The 18,744-nt window shown below is 34.4% G+C and overlaps 1 protein-coding gene across 21 annotated transcripts in view; it reads right to left on the bottom strand.

The window, feature by feature from the left end:
* Window positions 1-18,744, bottom strand: part of ERC2 (ELKS/RAB6-interacting/CAST family member 2) — a 537,199-nt gene that overhangs the window by 27,748 nt on the left and 490,707 nt on the right. The window contains exon 21 of one of the 21 annotated variants that reach the window (XM_035338160.1): window positions 11,432-11,511. The exons of the other annotated variants lie outside the window; for them this stretch is intronic. The gene's annotated coding sequence lies outside the window, so the exon portion shown is untranslated. The remainder of the gene's footprint in view (window positions 1-11,431; window positions 11,512-18,744) is intronic. 21 annotated transcript variants of the gene reach the window in all.

The raw sequence follows: 18,744 nt of genomic DNA, 5'->3' as shown, positions 1-18,744 counted from the left end.
TGCAACAATATTGTGTAACCCTAAGGACACTGACCCAAGGGATACAATAACTTACAGACCTTCCAGTTATGGAAAGTATTCTTTTCCTTTTTGCATTGCACTTTGACTCTTTCTTTTATTGCTAACTCCATATCCTTTCCCACTGCTCTCTGACAGAACTTGCGTGATCGTGGGAAGTGACAAATCACACATCAAAGAAAAGGGTCTATTTAGACTATTTAAAACCCAGTCAAATAAAATGTAGGGAAATATGGAAAATCTTATGTGGAAAAGTTCTTTACATAATTTTTATTTTTCTAGGACAGTGGAAAAGGGAACCTGACCTAAAATGGGGCCTACAGCTAGAGGTGTATATATACCCCTAGTTAAAAGGGGTATATCCCAAATCATTCTCAAGAAACTGTGGAGAGCTTTAATATTTATAACCTCCTTTCCCAAGCAGAGCTTCAAAACACAAAGAGGACTTGAAACTGATAACAAAGGAAAGGTGCCAAGCATGTACAAAATAGAAAGAATTTCTGCATTCCTTCTGTGAACATGGAAGTCCTCCCTCTGAAACAATTTATCTTGGTTGATGAGGGATAAGTGGGTGTGCCCAAGACAAAACTTGTCAGACAAAGACATGTTTGTTTGCTTATTATTTATCTTAAAGTCAGCAGCACAATACATTGCCATGCTTATGTGAGCCTTTTCAGATTTTCACTGTTCAGTGGGACTGAGAGGGAGAGGAATATTTATTCCAAAGGGAGGACAGATCTGTAACTAACTATTGTTATCATAAATTTGTATTATAAATAGTATTTGAAATGGCTGTACAAGCATACTGGAAAACATTCTAGGCAGATAAGACAAATAAAGACTGGAAAAAAAAAAAAAAAAAAAAAAAGAAAAGCAGAAAAGACAGAGAGGTGGTGAAGCAGGACGTTCTACCTCTTACACCAGAATAATGGCCCACTCACTGCCAAAACTGTTAGACTACATAGCCTTACTCCCTGCAATGCAGTTCTGCCCCAAATGTAGGTTCTTAATTTAACATAAATTAGTCACTTAGAACACAGTCCAGTTAAAAATTAAGGCCTAACTTGAAACTTTCCTTTTATATTTTTAAATCTAGTCTTGCATACACTGACAATCTGTTGTGACAATCTGAAAGCTAGTTATTATCCAAAATAATGAGACAGGAGCGTGACAGCAGCAAACACTGCTTAGGGAGAACTTATCACCAGTAGGAAAACGTAATGGATAAACTAAGATATTTTTTAATTTCTATTGTCCACATCTCCAAATGGACAACAATTGACCTTGAAAGCTGCATTCCTAGTGAGATAAATAGAGTACAATGAACTTTGTTTAGAACAAGGTTAAAGAAGATCTCTGGAAGACAGAGAGTCAATGCTTTACTTCAAATATAGGTATGAAAATTTATTCTGACAAAACAAAACAGTATCAAGTGAAAAGTCAGAAAAAAATGGTCTTGGATCTCTGCTAATCAACACTGCTTTTTTTGAAAATGACAGTCCAGGAATTCCATCATCAGGAATTCTTTGTAGATGAATTACATGTTAAATAATCAGTTCAAATCAATTTATTCATGCCACATGTTTGGATTATTCATGCATTATATCTGATATTATTTTATATTTTTAACTGTAGCTTGTTTTAAAATGCAATGGGCATGGAATTAATGCAGTGGATATAGATTCTTCATTCTATGTTACATATTCACAATTTCAATGTAAAACTTTTTTGCCTGGGGAAGTTTTGAAATTCTGAATTGTTGCTACGTCATGCTGGGTTAGGTTCTGCATTGCATATTCATTTGATTGATTGACAACAAGAAGAAAATATTGTCATGTTAATCCTTTTTCTTGATTAAACTTGATTAATTTTAGTTACATTTATAATCTTATTAATCTCCTGGGATTACCAGTTCTAGGCTACATAAGCTAAAATGTATTATCTGATGCAATCATTTGATGAAAACAAAGGGCTGAATGATTACTATGGAAAATGAGTGTTCAGTACCTCAGGGGATGAGAGGCTATCAAGGGGATAGCAAGACACTGTTTTTTATCCAAATCTTAATAGTTACATAATATTTACTGTTACCCACCCATATACTAAAAAACACATAATGCAGATGGTATTCCTAATATGAATATGTCTCACTGTTAGAACAGCCCACAGTGATTTTATTTATTTACAAAAATAAACTGAAGAAAGAAGATACCAATTTCACTTACATAACTCTTAATCAAGATCTAGAGTTTGCTTTAGGCCATATGAGTTTTAGAAGACTTTTACCCTCCTGCATATTAGTGTATGCCACATCCTACCAACCCTAGAATTTTAGTCATGTTATTTTTGACAGAATGCTATTGTTTTTGTGTGTTTGTGTGTTTTGTTGTTGTTGGTGGTGGTTGTTTTAAAGAAAATCACAAAGATGGAAAATGAGAATACTTGGAACTCTGTGGTAATATATGGCACTTGATAGTTTGTCAATGTCCTGTATGTTACTCCAGGTGCTATTGTGTTAGATAGAGGGACTGGGCTGCAGATGTGATGACAGCACAGGTTTGCTATGTTCTGATGGCTGAGTGAGAACCCATAGAGAGGAGTGAGATCAATGCCTTTTCACAGCAAGATGTAGCTTCTTTGGGCAGAAGCTTCTGCCCAAAAATGATGCTATAAGGAATGTATCATTTTCTCTTTGATCTCATGAGTTTCAGAAGAAACAACAGCACTAAAAATTCTATTCTTTTTCTTACAATCCCTTTGATTGTGCATCCAATCAGTTCAATCTTACAAAAGATTCAAATTAGCTAAGATCATTATAAGATGCTTTTCTATTTTCAGCGGTAGATCAATAGCAGAATATTCGATGAGAAATGCATGCTCTCTCATGGAATGACTTATGACATTTATCTTTTAAGCAGAGAGTGACTAAATGTCACAAACTAAATGTAATTGCAGCCAACCCCAGCAGCACCTAGGTCAAAATGAAATCTTGAACAGTCTGCACAGCAACAAGTTGTAATTTTCTATAGGTTTTAGTCCTAAAGTAGAGAAATCCTGGAAAATGACAACTTTTCACAAGATTCAAATAAAATGCAAAGCATTCATAAATATGGGTTTAAGCTCCTTAAAATATAATGCTATAAATCTTATTACAGACTTCAGATGTAATTTTTCTGCTGTTTGTCTCATAACGCTGTACCTCTTAACTTTATATAGTTACAAAGGGGATTAATTTTGCTTTAGTCCTTTGTTTTCTATTACTAATAAAGATCAGATTTGTTTGTTCATTTTCTTTCAAGTACTTCTCTTTCTTACAGTATAAGTTCATAAAGATGTAAAATAGAAAATTAATATAAAAACCTAGATGGTTCAGGTAAAGTCCAAAAATGTGGACAATTTAAGAACAATCTGAAGCTTCTCAGATCATCCATTCCTCTGATATTCCCTCTTGCATTTCTCTCCCTTTGTAATTTCTTTTTATTTCAAACTAAGAGAAATCTTTCCCTTCTCTTAACTTCATATACTTTCCTCTCTGATTCCATTTTTCCCTTTCCTGCATATCACAAGTCCATCTTCTTCAAAGGTCATCTTGTTGACAAGGATCTATATCTCTAGAGATGACCACCAGATCCTCCTATCAGCTGAAGGGGCAGAGCCCTGTGTTTATAAACAGTTTTATTGGTATGAACATGTGGGTGTATGCAGATTTCCCACATAAAAAACCTAGAAGATAGGTAATAGAAATACTTTCTTTTGAGCATAGCCATCACTTAATAGGGCTCAGAGTATAGTTTTATACATTTTATATGTATAAAGGTTTTGGAAAGTCACTTGACACTTAAATATACATATATATATATATATAACACATAAATAGTAATTCAAATGATGTATTGCTAGACTCTAGCCTGTGTTGTGATCCCAAATATAACAACATTATGAAAAAAAAGACCAGGTTATCTAATACATTAATAACAAAAACAAGAGTAAACAGTCTCATAATTAATCCTCACAAATGAGTGAATTAAAAATGTGAAATTTAAGCAAAATAAAAATTTTGGTACTCTATTCTGATGCAGAAACTAAGAAGAGATCCATAACAGAAGCAGGAGATATATAATTTGCCTTTACAATATTCCTTTATATTAGCTAATTATAATTCTATTTAAAAGAAAGAATACTGCTTAAATAAGAATTTTCATGAAAACAGTTCCCTTCGTTGTATTCAGACAACACAGGGCCCTCTGACCTGTAATTTCCTGGACTACAGCTTATGTACATATTTATGAAGACATAATAACTCTGACTTCTAATGGGCAAAAACTTTCCTCAACTTAATAAAACAAAAGTTGGTAACTTTTCCCATATAGCTTCAATACCAGAAAGTTCCTTATATATATATATATATATATAATGTCTCATACAGTTGTGTAATGCAGGATTAAATAAGTTCAAGCATTAATATAGCTCTTTAAGTAGACCTTTATATGTTCTTTCTGGCTTCATCTTTCCTTCCCCTCTAAATATATAATATTCTAAGGAGCATACAACTATGCTTATATATGTACTTGGTACTAATAAGTTTAAAGTAGGAAATGATGGTGATGTGATAGAAAATGAATGTTGGCAAGATGTCAAATATCCGGTGTAAAATTTTATGAGCATGCACATTCCAATGCAATGTGGACACAAGCCATCCACTGTAGTTTGTTTTGGCAGAAATATTGCAAAAATATAATTTTAGCATATATTACAATTCACTTACAGGTGCTTAAGAACACATTTATCAACCTCCCAAGAAAGGTCAAAGAAACACACAGGTACACCATATACAACAGGAACTGATGTATCAGAAAAGACTGGTTGAAAACTGACAAAGATAGATGCATCAAAGCTAAGTTTCGTAGTGCTGACTGGGGTAAACAAGAATACAACTCTGACAGTAGAGAAAACGCAAGTGAGCATGGCTGTGCTGATTTTAGTGGGACTATAGCTATTTAATCCAAGTGGCTATCAGGCAAATAATTTGCAAAAGGATTAAAATATTTTCTACAAACATTAAATATAAGAGATTTGATGTTTTTGATGGTACGGCCATGGCTATAATAATATTTTTTCATTGAATAACCCAGTGGTTTAATCTGGCCAATAAAAAGACTGAGATTGCAGTTGGTTCTATGTGTTGGATTATGGGCAGAAAGTGGAAATTTGTTCTTGTAGTGGAAGAGCTATTTCTTAACAAAGATGGGTCAGAGAAAGAATGAAATGCACCTTGTGGCTGTACAGCAGCATTGCACATGGGCACAAGCAGCAGTAACAACAACACAAATGTTAGGGCAGGACAGAGCAGCTGTGATTTTCAGAATCCAAACAGAAAACTACATTGCGTGAAAGTAATTGATGCCAGAGAGGTTTCTCAGTGCATACAGCAGCACCCAGCTCTCAGCTCAGCAAGTGTCAAGAGGTGCTGTGCTGATACAGCATTTTCTACCAGCAGGTTGGTGTGTGGTCAGGCACTTCTGAACCTCTGTGAACAAAATCTCTTTGCACCAGTGACTTGATTACAGAATGACACTCAAATATGCCTTTAAAATATCTTTATAAATCCACTAAGCCCACTATGTGTAATATAGACAAAATACAGTCAATACATAATAGCAGAAGAAAAGCAAGTGTAGTACAGTGTTGAAAATTTTGTTAAAATCACTTGAGCTAATAGGTTTTGAAAATAAGACATCTTTACATTACACGATTTCAGTGATCATTGGAAATTAGAATTGGGATGTAAATTTTCAGTATTATAATAATTCTTATTTAAACAATCAATTCAAGTTCAGTAATGGAAACATGACTTTGCCAAATTGAGAATAATCCTTTCATATGCAGTATTTCTTCATTTCTTCAAAAGCACATTCATTAATTAGTTTGCAAAAGATGCCTAGAACCTGGATTAATTGCCCTCTTGTGAAGGCAAAAGTCATATCACACATACAGAGAGCATATGGTATCTGCCACTAGTGAATCCTTAATACTAGGCAAAATCAAATACCCTACATCCTCCACTCCTCCACTGATCTTTGTGTGGCCAGCATTAACTCCCCAGGAATAGGAATGATCAGCTCACAAAAAATGGTAAAAGTAAAGATCCTTAACACTTATTTGGACTGGAGAAGCCACAAAAAGTTAATGAAACATCCTACAGGATCATAACCCCCAAATATCTTTACCATAAACATTTGCTTGTCCATAAGATTAGCCTCAGGCAGAAGTTAATAAAGAAGACCTCTAAATGTGGAAGGGAAAAACTCAAGTAACACTGATTGTCAAAGGTGCCCTGGGAACGCTGCCCAAGACACTTAAGAACCATCTCAATGACTTTTTCATTAGTCTCCAGAGTTTCCAAAAGTCTAGACTTACTATCTTGAAAATGTCAGTATCAGACAAATTTATGGTGAGAAGCAAAGTTCATGAGATAACTGGGGTGGGGAAAAAGGGATGTTGGGGGAGAGGGAGAAAGAGATAGTAAGTCTAGACTTTATTTGAATATATCTTCCATTTTGTGACAATATCTTGACTTCTAAGCATCTGGTTGATCTTGAGCTCATGAGGAAATAAATTCAGTTCATAGATAATGACATCATTTCATTAGATTATGATACAAATTAATAAAATAAACATTGATTTTATCCAATTAGACTAGCTAAAGACCAAGGATTCATTGTGATGCACACATAGCCAAGTCCTAGTGATGCACATATAGCCAAGTCCTACCTCAAAAAAACCTTATCAATTCAAAGTTGCAAACACAGAATTTAAGATGGGGTCATTCAGAATCGAATACGATGATAAACTAATTTTCTCCTGTTGTTCCTTCAGTAAAAGTTTTACACTTGGGACTAAAAATAAAAATGACAGTCCTGCACAATGTTTCTTTCCATTCTTACCATTCTTCAGTCCTTAATTCATGGCTGTATTAAACTTTAACTATATTGTACATGCTGGTTCTTATGCAACCTGAAAGCCATCTCCTGATGAACAGGGTGACCAGAAGGAGCTTCCTAACCTGTCTGATTAAACAAACGACAAAGGTAGACCTGACATTAAAGGACCAAAAAGTCCTCTTTGATTATAATTAACTAATCAGCATCTGGAAAAGGCATTGGGAAGCAAAATGTGATAAAGCTCGAAAGTTAAGATGTTTGCAGAAGAATAATCCTTATGCTTTAGACAGGAAATACTCAGCACAGAATAAAGTTTAATGAGGGCAAAATAAAGCCTAAGCATGTGGAAATGCTCCTCTTTGAGGATATTCTTTATACCAATTACTCTTCAAAGGTATTACACTAATGTTTTTGGCAAAAGATTACAATTAAATCAAATGAATAGTTTCCAATGTTTTTGCATCTAATGTGTTCAAAAATGTTCTTTTGCTCATATTATTAATCTGTCATACTTGTATTTTATTTTGGCAATTTATATAGATACTGATTTCAATTATATTAAGAACTTAAAAACGTCTCAGCCTATTGGTCCACTTTGTGACAGGTCAATTAATTGTTTTGTTGTTTTGTGGTTGTTTTGTTTGTTTATTCAAGACTATTGCATGGGAAGAAAAAAAAAAAGTCAATAAGTTACTAGTTCTTTCTTATTTCTTACAAAGAGGCTTTTTTTTTTTTTTTTTTTTTTTTTTATTGTACATTTTCCACTTAAGGATTAACCAGTATCTTGAATTATACGTATACATTCTCTTTTAATTTAATTCCAAAAACTCCTTTGCTTTGTTGTGCTTCTGGTATTAGCACAATAAAAAATTAATACAACACAGTACTTCCCTGATAAACCTAAATGTTAGGACAAAAAGGAGAACATTTTCTGAGCAGCAAGGGCACAATGTAGAGGCATATATGAGCTGGGACATTTGTCATTTGGATTATATATTTAATTTACCACATATGTCCTTGAAAATGTCACCCTTTTTTTCTGCACAAATTTAAATAATAGCAATAAACCTAGATAAAGTCATCCCTTTTCTCAGAAAATCTTAATCTGGTGATAAAGATTACCTTGAAAAGATCTGATCTGGAAGATGAAATGCACATTAAAGTAAGGATCTGTCTCAATGCTCTTAAGTATCAAGAGCAATGCCTGATACCTCTTATCGCATGGATTCATATAAATGGCAGGGTTTGGATTCCTCTGTCTTACACCTTTTCATATACTCCTCATACCAGTTTTTGAGGCTTTGCAAGACTCAGGAATTCAGCCTATTGTCTGACTGGTATTCACGGACTCCTGATTGAAAATGTTTCCATACTCAGTAGAGCTAGCTAAAAGGTCTTGCAAACCACTTTTGGGTCACAGAAAGCAATCTGAGGATGCAAGTGGTAGTTGTGGGCAGTTAGGAATTGGATATTTATTCCAAGCCCCCCCCCTTTCTTTTTTTTTCTTTTTTTTCTTTTTTTTAATTAAAAAAAAATCTTTTCCCAAAGAGCTGGAAAAAAATCTTTTTGTTTGTAAGGATGCCAAGCAAGGGACAGCCTGGGCATGGAGAAAGCAGACTCTGACAAGAGGTGCTGATGTAACGATCCCTGCATCTTAGGTACCTTACGGTTTAGCTCAGAAAGATGTTTGTCCCTTCCAGATTAGCAAGACTTTGAATGAAATAACAGCCTTAAAGAAGCAGGTTGATATGGTCATTTTTTGGAGAAAAAAAAAAAAAAAAAAAAAAGTCTATAGTAAGAATAAGTTACCACTTTAAACTTCATTTTAAAAACAACAAGGTGAACAGATAGGACCTTCTTATTAATAATCCAAGATTTCATTTTTATTTTTTTTATTTTTTATTTTTTTTCTATACATGAACATTAACTAACCAATATATTTAGAAAACAGCAATATGAAAGGCATGTTACTGGCAGATCAGAACTACTGCACCAGCACTTTGCTGGATTTAGCCTAATAGTCTTCCCTTGCTAGATCCGAGCTTCTCTGAACCACAGTTCTCTTCTTTTTGTGTTTCCTCAATTCACTATTTTAACCTTTTTCTAAGTTCATACTTCCACTGCTTTGGCCTCCAGTAACAGTATTACACTTTAATTTTTTATGTATTATAATTGCTTTATATTTTAGGAGATTTGCTAAAACAAAGAGGGACAAGATCACCACGATGACGACAGAAAACACCTTCCCTTTGTTTCCTAGGCTATAATGAAGAATTTAGTTATAAGTTTATGCATATAATTAGCATTTTATTCCTGGATATAATTTCAGTTGTGCTGTTCTCACTGGAATAATACAAAAATAAAATAGATGTCCTATAACAACCACCAATAGAAAGGAAAAATTTTGTACCTCTCTTTTGTATAACAATATATTAAATTAGGAAAACGAGATGGATTTGAGTGCAAACAATGTAGCTGTTCTACTCAACCACCATAAATCTGACTCAGTTTAAGTGCTTTGTTCAGAATTAGTATAAGGAGTCATTACCGTAATTCTCCTACCCTCTTTTTCCATCTCAGTGTTCCAGCACTGAAAACCCATCACTCATTCCTGTGCTTTGAAGTGCATCCTCAGCCATTTACTTTCTTTACTTACACGATTTGTATGGATGCCAATTTTTTTTAAGCCACTTGAATGATCACATGTGCTAGTCCAAAAAATGTGAGTGGATTTGTGCAGCAAGGTGTCTTAGCTTGCTGCTTGCAGTTATGGAGCATTCCAGGCTGCATGTGGAGCATTCAGCAACTAGCATGCAGCCCTTTATGGTGAGATACAGGCCTAGTAGTAATGACAGCAGGTTACTCCAGGGATCTGGAGTAACTAGAAGCTGGAGCTCTGTGAGTCACATTTTGCTCATAGGTTGAGGCTTTTGTGATGCAAAATATTTCAAATATTAATCCTAAATTCGATTTTCAGGATACCCAAGAACTTTGTGTTCAAAGCATTTTGTCCTATTACAGAAAAGGGAGGGAAGCATATATATATATATATATATATATATTTTTTCCTGAAAGCAGCCTCTCTTATGCAAGTATAATTTCAAAATAGCAGTTGAATTGCAAGTACAATTTCTGTTCCTTGCACCTCTAAGTGGAATTGACTGAGGGAAAAAAAAAAAAAAAAAAAAAAAAAAGTAACTGCTTATTCCCTGAAAGGGTTTAGGTATGTTTATATATATATAAATTGCAGAGTAATCTAATGAATTGTATTGAAAAGGTGTGATTTTTGCATTCACATCACATTGCTTCTTCTCTTTTTACAAAATCTCATAAGTATAGTGAAGACAGATCAAACTTCACAGAGAAAATTATCCTAAGGAAAAAAAAAAAAGAAAAAAAACTACATTTTAGAAATGGAGCTTTGTATTTGCCTTTGTATTTGTCAGTAAAAATATGGTCCTATCTAAATTCACAGAAAGTGTAAAAAACACTGTAAAAATCTTTAATTTTTACTCATCTTCTGAATTTTGATTTCGTATGCAGAAGAATAAAGATTACCTGTCAAAATAAAATGCTACAACAATGAAATTGTTGCATGTACTGTGGGAAAGTACTTGGTTTACTTACAGATGCAGCAGCTGGTGTGCACTACTGAAAAGTGATTAATTTAATCACCCAGAAAAATAAGAGTTTATGGCATATTTCAAGCAAAGACATCTTGAGTTTTTCACATGCTTAACATTCAGTATTTAATTTAATATTCATAAGCCGACACTGAAAATTAGCACTTCCTGTATTCAAAAAGGTTAAAATTTAACTTTCCTTCCCATTCAAAGTAATATACTATTACACAGCAAGGAAATCAAGACGACTTTTTAAATCCAGCTTCAAGTATCCACACATTCCACGTTAAGCTGCAATGCTTAATTTAATATCTGTACAACTCTGGTAAACATTTTAAACAATAGACTATATAGCCTAAGGGACAAAGCCACAGTATTCATAAGGTGGTATAATAGGTTTGAAGGATGACTGTACACTTGAGATGAGGCAGAAAAACCAAAGGCAAGGAAATATTTACTACAATTGCCAGAAAATAATGCAGTCACTATGTGAGCACACCCTCTGGCACTCTTTTCTGTCAGGACAGGAGAGAAGTCTACAGTACTGTCATGGTCCACAGGCTACAAATGTTCCCAATGTAGCTTTGTATTCAAAGCTTTTTGACAAAAAAGGTCAACAGCTGTGGTTCGCTGAAAGACTGGGGGCAATAATTCTATGTTTTAATGACATAAATGACAATAGTTTTTCAACAAGAGAAAGAACAGGGAGAGAAGAGAAACAGCAAAAAATGGAAAATAAAACCAGTCTTATTTCATTTCTACATTAGTAGTTTGAATAAAATTTAAAATATCATTCCAAATTCCCTCAAGTGCTTCAAATCATTTCTCAAAATGAAAGGTGTTAATTACCTGCAGCAGTTATGTTCATATAATGTAGCTGAAGATTTTACTTTGTCTGTCTTAATGTCTTCATAGCTGTTATTGGTTTTCTATTTGGGGAGTGAAGGAAGGGCATGAATATTATTACGAGAATAAATCCCAAATTTGCAAACAAAATCTCATCAGGAACAGAAGGTAATAACATCATTAATATCATACTTCTGCATACATTTAAAATGCTGTTGCTAAATACTGGCACTAATAGCAAAAAATAAGTAAAAATCTGCAAATACAGCAGACATGACACGGTGAACTGCATCCTGCACAGCCAGGAACAATGCAAAAAGCAGTGTCTGGGGAAAACAAATGTTTCCTAGATGATATTAACATTACCATTTAGGATGAGCCAAAAAATATCCTTCTTCAGGTTCAACTAACCAGCTTGGGAAAATGTAACATCAAAATATTTACTATATCCAGATTTTTTTTTTTTTTTTAAAGAAAACTTCTCATCTTTTCTTCTACACTTATTCTACTGTTCTTCCACAATTCCTACCATTTCATGGTGTGCTTGTGATTTTTCACAGGACCTCAAAAGGTTCAGCTCAGCTAGGAAACCAATGGAATAACTTTCAGCTCTCTTGTTCTCCATAATCTCTTTTATCCCCCATAACACACCTTCCACCACTTACCATACACGTTGCTTGAGTGATCCTTTTCTTTTTCAGTGACTACCAGCAGACAGAGTACCTAAGTGCCAGAGTACCTACTATGATCACTAAGACCTAAATTTTGTGGTCTTAGTGCAGATTTTCCTCTTCGTGTTCTCAGATTCGTAATGAAACCAATAATAATGAAGGGTCTGCTCACAGAATCAGTTCCACACATACTTGTCTTTCGTAGGTGAATAATCCTTCTGATTTAAAAGAATGACAAATGTGCATGAAGTTCAACATAAGTGTAACTGATTGCAGGCTTGTGGCCTGGATGCTGATCCCAGGATTTGGCTCCAGCAGCACAACCTTATGCCGCTTGTGCTGATAAGTCTTATTTTAATATTAGTAAAGGGGATATGGCACAGAACGTGTCTGTTAAAAGGTTTAAAATACATGTGTATTTTATTTAAGTAACGTTGAATTTCTGGGCATCCTCCCTAAATTCTTTCAGTTTGCTGAACAATTAGAATCAGCTTTGGCATTCTTGTGTAATGACGCAGCGGAGAATTAAAGGACAGACCATATGTATATGAAATGTATGTAAATTAATACAAACATGCAGTAAAACTAGACATATTATAAAAGAAAAAATGCAGGAGTATATGCTCAATGGTGCACACAAGGTTCAACATTGTGATAGAAAACCTGCTGTGCTTGTCAATGAATTCATCTGAATTTGATTTCTATATAGAATAAACAAATGTTTAAAACTTTTCAAAAACATTTCTTAAAGGAAAGTGCACATCTGTTCGCCAAATCTGACCTGAATTTGCACACAGCATTGCACCTTTCAAAACACTCTTTTGGAAACAAAATTGGATTTTTCAACAAAAATGTTCCTAATTATCCCTGTATAAAGATAATTTTTATATATTGTAAGACAGTAAAGCTGAAACAAGTAACGTATACTGAATCCTGAAAAAAAAATAAAGCAGAGCTGTCTTTTAGCGGAGTGCCCAGCCACTTCTCTACAAGAGTTTGAAAGCCACACACACACAGAGATGCCAGATGCAGTCAGGAGCAGTACTTAGGTGCAAGTTCTTAGGCGTGGTGTTACCCACATGCAATTCTTCACTTACAGTATGCCACAAATATTTTAACACCCATAGCAAGATGTCACACTGCTTACAAAGCAATCTCTTAGAAGTACAGGCAAACCAGATGATATGCTTTCCATCATTTCACTGATGTTATTTTCTTGACACTCACGTGGGCCACTTGACCCAGGGGTGGTGTGATCGCCGTAAGGAGAGCATGTCACAGAGACCTGCCTCCTGCCAAGGGGTTCCCAGTGGGAACGCAACTTGCATTTTCATCCTTCTGCTCCACATGCTAAGGCCAGCTTCAGCAACCGTCTTGTTTTTCCTGAACACAATTTGAAAAAAAGTCTACTTGCAGCAATGCTGATAGTACTCAGACAGAGAGGCAGACCTGTCTCGTGTAGCTGAACCAGTGCATGGGGCAGTGCTGTTGCCATAGACCAGCAGCCACTGCTGGGTGACACCTCAGAGCAGTACTGCCTGGGCTCCAGCCACTCTGGACCAACATAATCAGTGCTGCATTCCTGCTCCCCTGGAGGCTGCCATTTGGAAGTCACATCAATGTTCCTGAAACTGGCACAATGCCATCTTTTGTATGGATTAATGTCTTGAGACATAAGAATGAAACAATTGTACTTGCAATCCCAGATTATAGTCACATATTATCTTTTTAAAGAAATTAATGAAAGCTCTGCTTTCACACAAAGTGAGTTTTGAAGTAAATCAGGAGTTTTACGCAGAGCTGGAAAAAATGTGAAAGTTAACCTGCACTCAGAGAGAAACCACTAATCTGGAAGAAGAAAAGAGCTCAGCAGACTTTGAAAACATTTTCCAAAATACTTTGGGCCAAAATTTCCACAGGCTTACTGAACCACGATCATAGCATTCATACATGAATGATGGATGAGTTATTACAGATTTCCATCAAATAACTAGCCCAAGGCATTTACTTCCTTAATATCATAACAAGGAGAAAGTGAAAATCATTTGTAATGACCACCAGTGAAGAAGATTTGTCAAATATGCATCAGAATAGGAAACATGAACATGGACTGAGAGTCTCTCTCAAAATGCAGTGCTAAAATAAAAAACAAACAAACAAACTCTCCAAAAGCAACACTGATTTATCATTAAAGAGGAAAATGTTAAAATTGAAGTCCATCCATCTGATTTATACATCAATTACGAAGTGAAAAGATCAGTACAATCCATGATCTAAGCACCTGTGAAATGAACTTTGGTTCACATTTCTTTAGAAACTATACTCAGTTGTTATTACATCAAAATTAATTTCAAATTTGCAACAGTAGAAACTCCTATCAAAAATAGCCAGATACGAGCATTGGTTGAACCCTTTAGCAAAAGCAGCCATCCTATTTGCAGAAAGTTCACCATCACTGTGGCTAATCCTAACCAAGGAATATTTCCATTAGGTTTTGTTTAGCAGTAACTAAGCTAATCTCAAATTAATTTGCATTTGTTCTTTGCATATCTTAAATTTCCCCATGTACTGGCCCAAGCTTTCATTTGCTACTGGAGTTCCCTACTGGTCTCAAAATCAGAACAGATTTCTTGAATTAGTGAAGCTCTCAGGAAAATGGACAACTTCCAGGACACAAGATATGAACTGGACTCTCTGATCTGCAGGCAGCAGTTCAATACTTTCAAAGGAAAGTGCTTTTGTTAGGAATTCAGCAGGCACTGAAACCTGCACATACTGCATACAACTGTCTCCACTCCCCCAACCACCCCAAAAAGTTCCAAACCTAAAATCAGACAAAGTAACAGATATCAACAAAAGGAAGGGAAACCAATATGGTTTCTGTACTTCTGTCTATTTGTTCTCAATTGCAGAAGGACTGGAAAATATAGCTGGCATCTGAAAATGATCTGGAATATAAAGAATAGTTAATACTCAACCTGGTTCTTTCTTCAGAGATTTTTTTATATCCATTCAAATGAAAGGTGAACTGTAGAACTAAAAGAAAGATACCACACTCCTACAAAAGCCATAATACTTAGAATTCCATGTTTTTGCCAATAATGATTTAGTAGCTCATATACACAGCAGTCTTTTTTTTTTTTTTTTTTTTTTTTTCCTGAAAGAATTTTCTGTTTGTGTGCATGGATTGGCAATGACAAAAGTAACAGTAGCTGCAGTTCTTATGGCAAAGATGTTTAGTTTATCAAAAAGTTAGAGAAAATTAGCAATTTTTATGTCTGAAAATATCTTTCCAAGAAAACTCTAAAGAAAAATATGGTTCTTTTCTATGCTTATAAAAAAAATCACATGGCTTTTAAGCATAGAGTTTCATTCTTCAACAAGATACTATAAATACACAAATGATCACTCAAGAAAAAAATCCACTAATAGCAGATCTCTTCACGACAGATAAATGTCACTGCAGATTTATCAGTTTAATTATGGCATCCAAAAATGTCTACGCAGCTGTTTTTTGTTATTAACTATGTATCCCGTGGCAGTGCTAACTTAAAAGCTTTCAAAAGAATGCCATTTAACTGCTGTTTAGTAACTGTTCAGCAGCTTGGATTTACATAGTATAGCAGACCTATTACTGTATTTGACAGAATGCTTTCTGGAAGTCGTACATGACTGAGCTTTGATATTTACGCTATACACTTTTATCCAGAAAGAAAGAATGCAACTCATGCACCAGTTAATTTCCTGTATTCTATAATTTAGATATTCTCTTAAATGTTAGTTTCATATTTTTTAGGTAATATGAATCATTACTGATTAATGATGAGCTAAAAATTATTTTGCCAGTTTCAAGAAAATTAAGACTTCCATTAGTTATTTCCAGATCTTCGGTTTCCAAAGTGAGGGTATAGAACAGAAATAAAAAACATAAATTGAAAACAGGTAACAAATACTTTTCTTGTGAACGACAAAAAAGCAGGGGAGGATGGCTTCGTGACTGGAATTGTTTCAGTGCTTCAGTAATTCATTCCTCGTTTAGAAAAGATTCTAAGCTGTCTTTAGATGATTCAAATAATATTTTTAAAGATATATCTAAGTCATGTTATAAATTGATTTGATTATTAACTAAGTAATTTGGCAGCCTCAACCAACTTCAATTCATAATCATTTTTCTGTTAAAAGGAAGAAGAATGAGTATATTCTGAATTACCCTCAAATCTTAAAATACTCATGGGCTAAATAGAAATTTGACAATAGACACAAATAAATGAATTTCAAGCATGGGCATTCTGTATCAAATAAATTTATAAATGTTCAGTAGCAATTATATGTCAAATATTTCATTGCTGAGTGTCTAACTGATGAAACATATAGTCTAGAAAGCCATTTAAAATTCTATTCTTTTGTTTTTGTTTTGTTTTGCTGTCCATTAGGGAAATAAATTACTAGATCACTACATCAGGGTGAAAAATGCTGCTAAATAACTAACTCTAGTGGAGTTTTTTTTTATTTTTTATTTTTTTTCCTATTTATTATTTGCATTAAAATACTGCCAACGGGCTGTAAACAGGACTGGAACATAGCAAAAAGTTTAGACAGCTTTTTACATAGTGCTCACACCTGCTTAGTATACAGAAAATAAATAACATATATGTATATACATAGAAATGCAAACAGAAATACTAATCATCCTTGTTTAGTACCATACAAACATACAGACCTTACTTAAAAAACATTCTTCTACATTATCAGGATAATGAATAAATATATATATTTATGTAGTATAAACAGATATGATATCCTGGTCCATAAGTAAGCTGCATAAACACTTTCCTTTTATATAAAAATATATTTAAAAAAATCAACTTAGCTTATAAACATTTGAGATCTGCTATTTTTGTAATCAAAAATATGAACAGAAAGAGATGTCATGCACATTTTAATATTGTTAATTATTCTCCTCCATATAATTTTCATACATAATTTATTTGCATATATACAAATAAAAATCAATATCTATTCATTTATTAGCATTCTGATCAGTATTTTGAACATGGGATAAACCATGGGACCTTTTTTTTTTTTTTTTTTTCTTTTTCTCCTACTCTCATCTCTGTGGTACTGCAGCAAGTAACTTATCAAGGTTTTGGTGTAAACGGGTATCCTCTCAGTGGGATTTTTGATAATAGTTGTTAAAAGACTTGAAGATGTGGTTTCACAGCAGGTTATCTCAGATAACTAGGCAAGTGAGAATGTCCTACGTCTCTGCTGAGAATTACAGATTCTTATGTTGTGTCCAATCCAGCACAGATATTCTTAGTCTAGATACATGCTCTGTAGATCACATTGCAGTTTGTGCCAATTTACAGCTTGTATCTGTCTCTTCAATCTGAACCTGAGGGAAGATAAATCTAATACATTTTAGTTCTATGTCAAGAGTTCTGTTAATTAAGTCACATCTATCACTATCTCTTTAATTGGCATTTTTCTAGCATCACTAAGAGACACCTAATGTTTAGGTGCCTAATGCTGCATCAAATGGCCAGCTGAAACATGGAACAGCTCTGTTCTAGTAGGACAGTATGTGTTGTCAGTGGAATTAGTTCTTGTTTTAAAAAAAGACACCAAGCCCTGAAGAACATACAGTGTTGGAAATAAAAAAGACTTCACGGGAAGAAGAGAAGCAGAAAAATGCTATACACTTTCTAAAAAACACAAATGCTCCCTATCTAAGAGGGCATTGCACCATTAGAATAAGAAGAATGAAAGAGGACCGTACCACTTGAAAAAGTCAGATGAATGATTCTGAAACATGATGATGAAAGCAAAGAAAGGAAGTGTGCAGAAGATTTTTTTTCCATTTATCTATAATCTTCACACCTATGTTATGAGTAAGGGGCAAATATTTAAGAAATTCCTCTGTGCAAAGCATGAGGCTATGATTATAACACTCATATTGCCATGTGGCAGTCCCAGCTAGGCTGCCACATGAGAGGAGACTTGCAGACAGAATGCATAAATACAGGAGGTATCAAGGAGATTCAAAACTAGGCATAATGTAGTGCATGACATAACAGAAATGTATTTGAGAGGCCAGTTTTAGAGATAGGGCGTGGAAGCTTTCTTTATCAATGGGGTTGAAGCACTTATGGTGCAGTGCAGTACCTTGCTGTCAGCTGATGAGAATGACTTGGGTAAGATGCCAACTCTTGGTCTTCCATAGGTTCCCAGACAGAATATTTCCAGATATTAAAAAATACCTGCAGCCATTCTTTTTCTGTTTTGAGATGCATAGTATAGGACTTTCAGAGATGCCCTATACCCAAGGCTTCCATGAGATTTCTGTAGGGGCTGTGATTTCTTGGTTGTAAATGGACAAGGAAAATAAATGTAAAACACCTCGAGATTTGTTTCCCACTTTATATATCTGGTTCTTTTCAAAGTTTTTCTTAGTCCTGTAATATTTGCCTCCTGCTCCTTTTTCACCCTGAAGAATCATATCTACTGGAAGAACTTGGCAATATTCTCAATCATTATTTCAAAAAGCCCCACAGAGTTTAAAACAATATGCTTGAACTAGGTACTAATGCATTTATTTATGCATTCCTTCCTTCCTTTCAAGCAAAATCTGATTTGGCCCTACAT

Source organism: Oxyura jamaicensis, chromosome 12, assembly GCF_011077185.1.
Source record: "Oxyura jamaicensis isolate SHBP4307 breed ruddy duck chromosome 12, BPBGC_Ojam_1.0, whole genome shotgun sequence".
In the NCBI taxonomy this organism is placed as follows: domain Eukaryota; kingdom Metazoa; phylum Chordata; class Aves; order Anseriformes; family Anatidae; genus Oxyura; species Oxyura jamaicensis.
The sequence above is the reverse complement of the archived record's forward strand: the minus strand, read 5'-3'. Positions and strand labels throughout refer to the sequence as shown.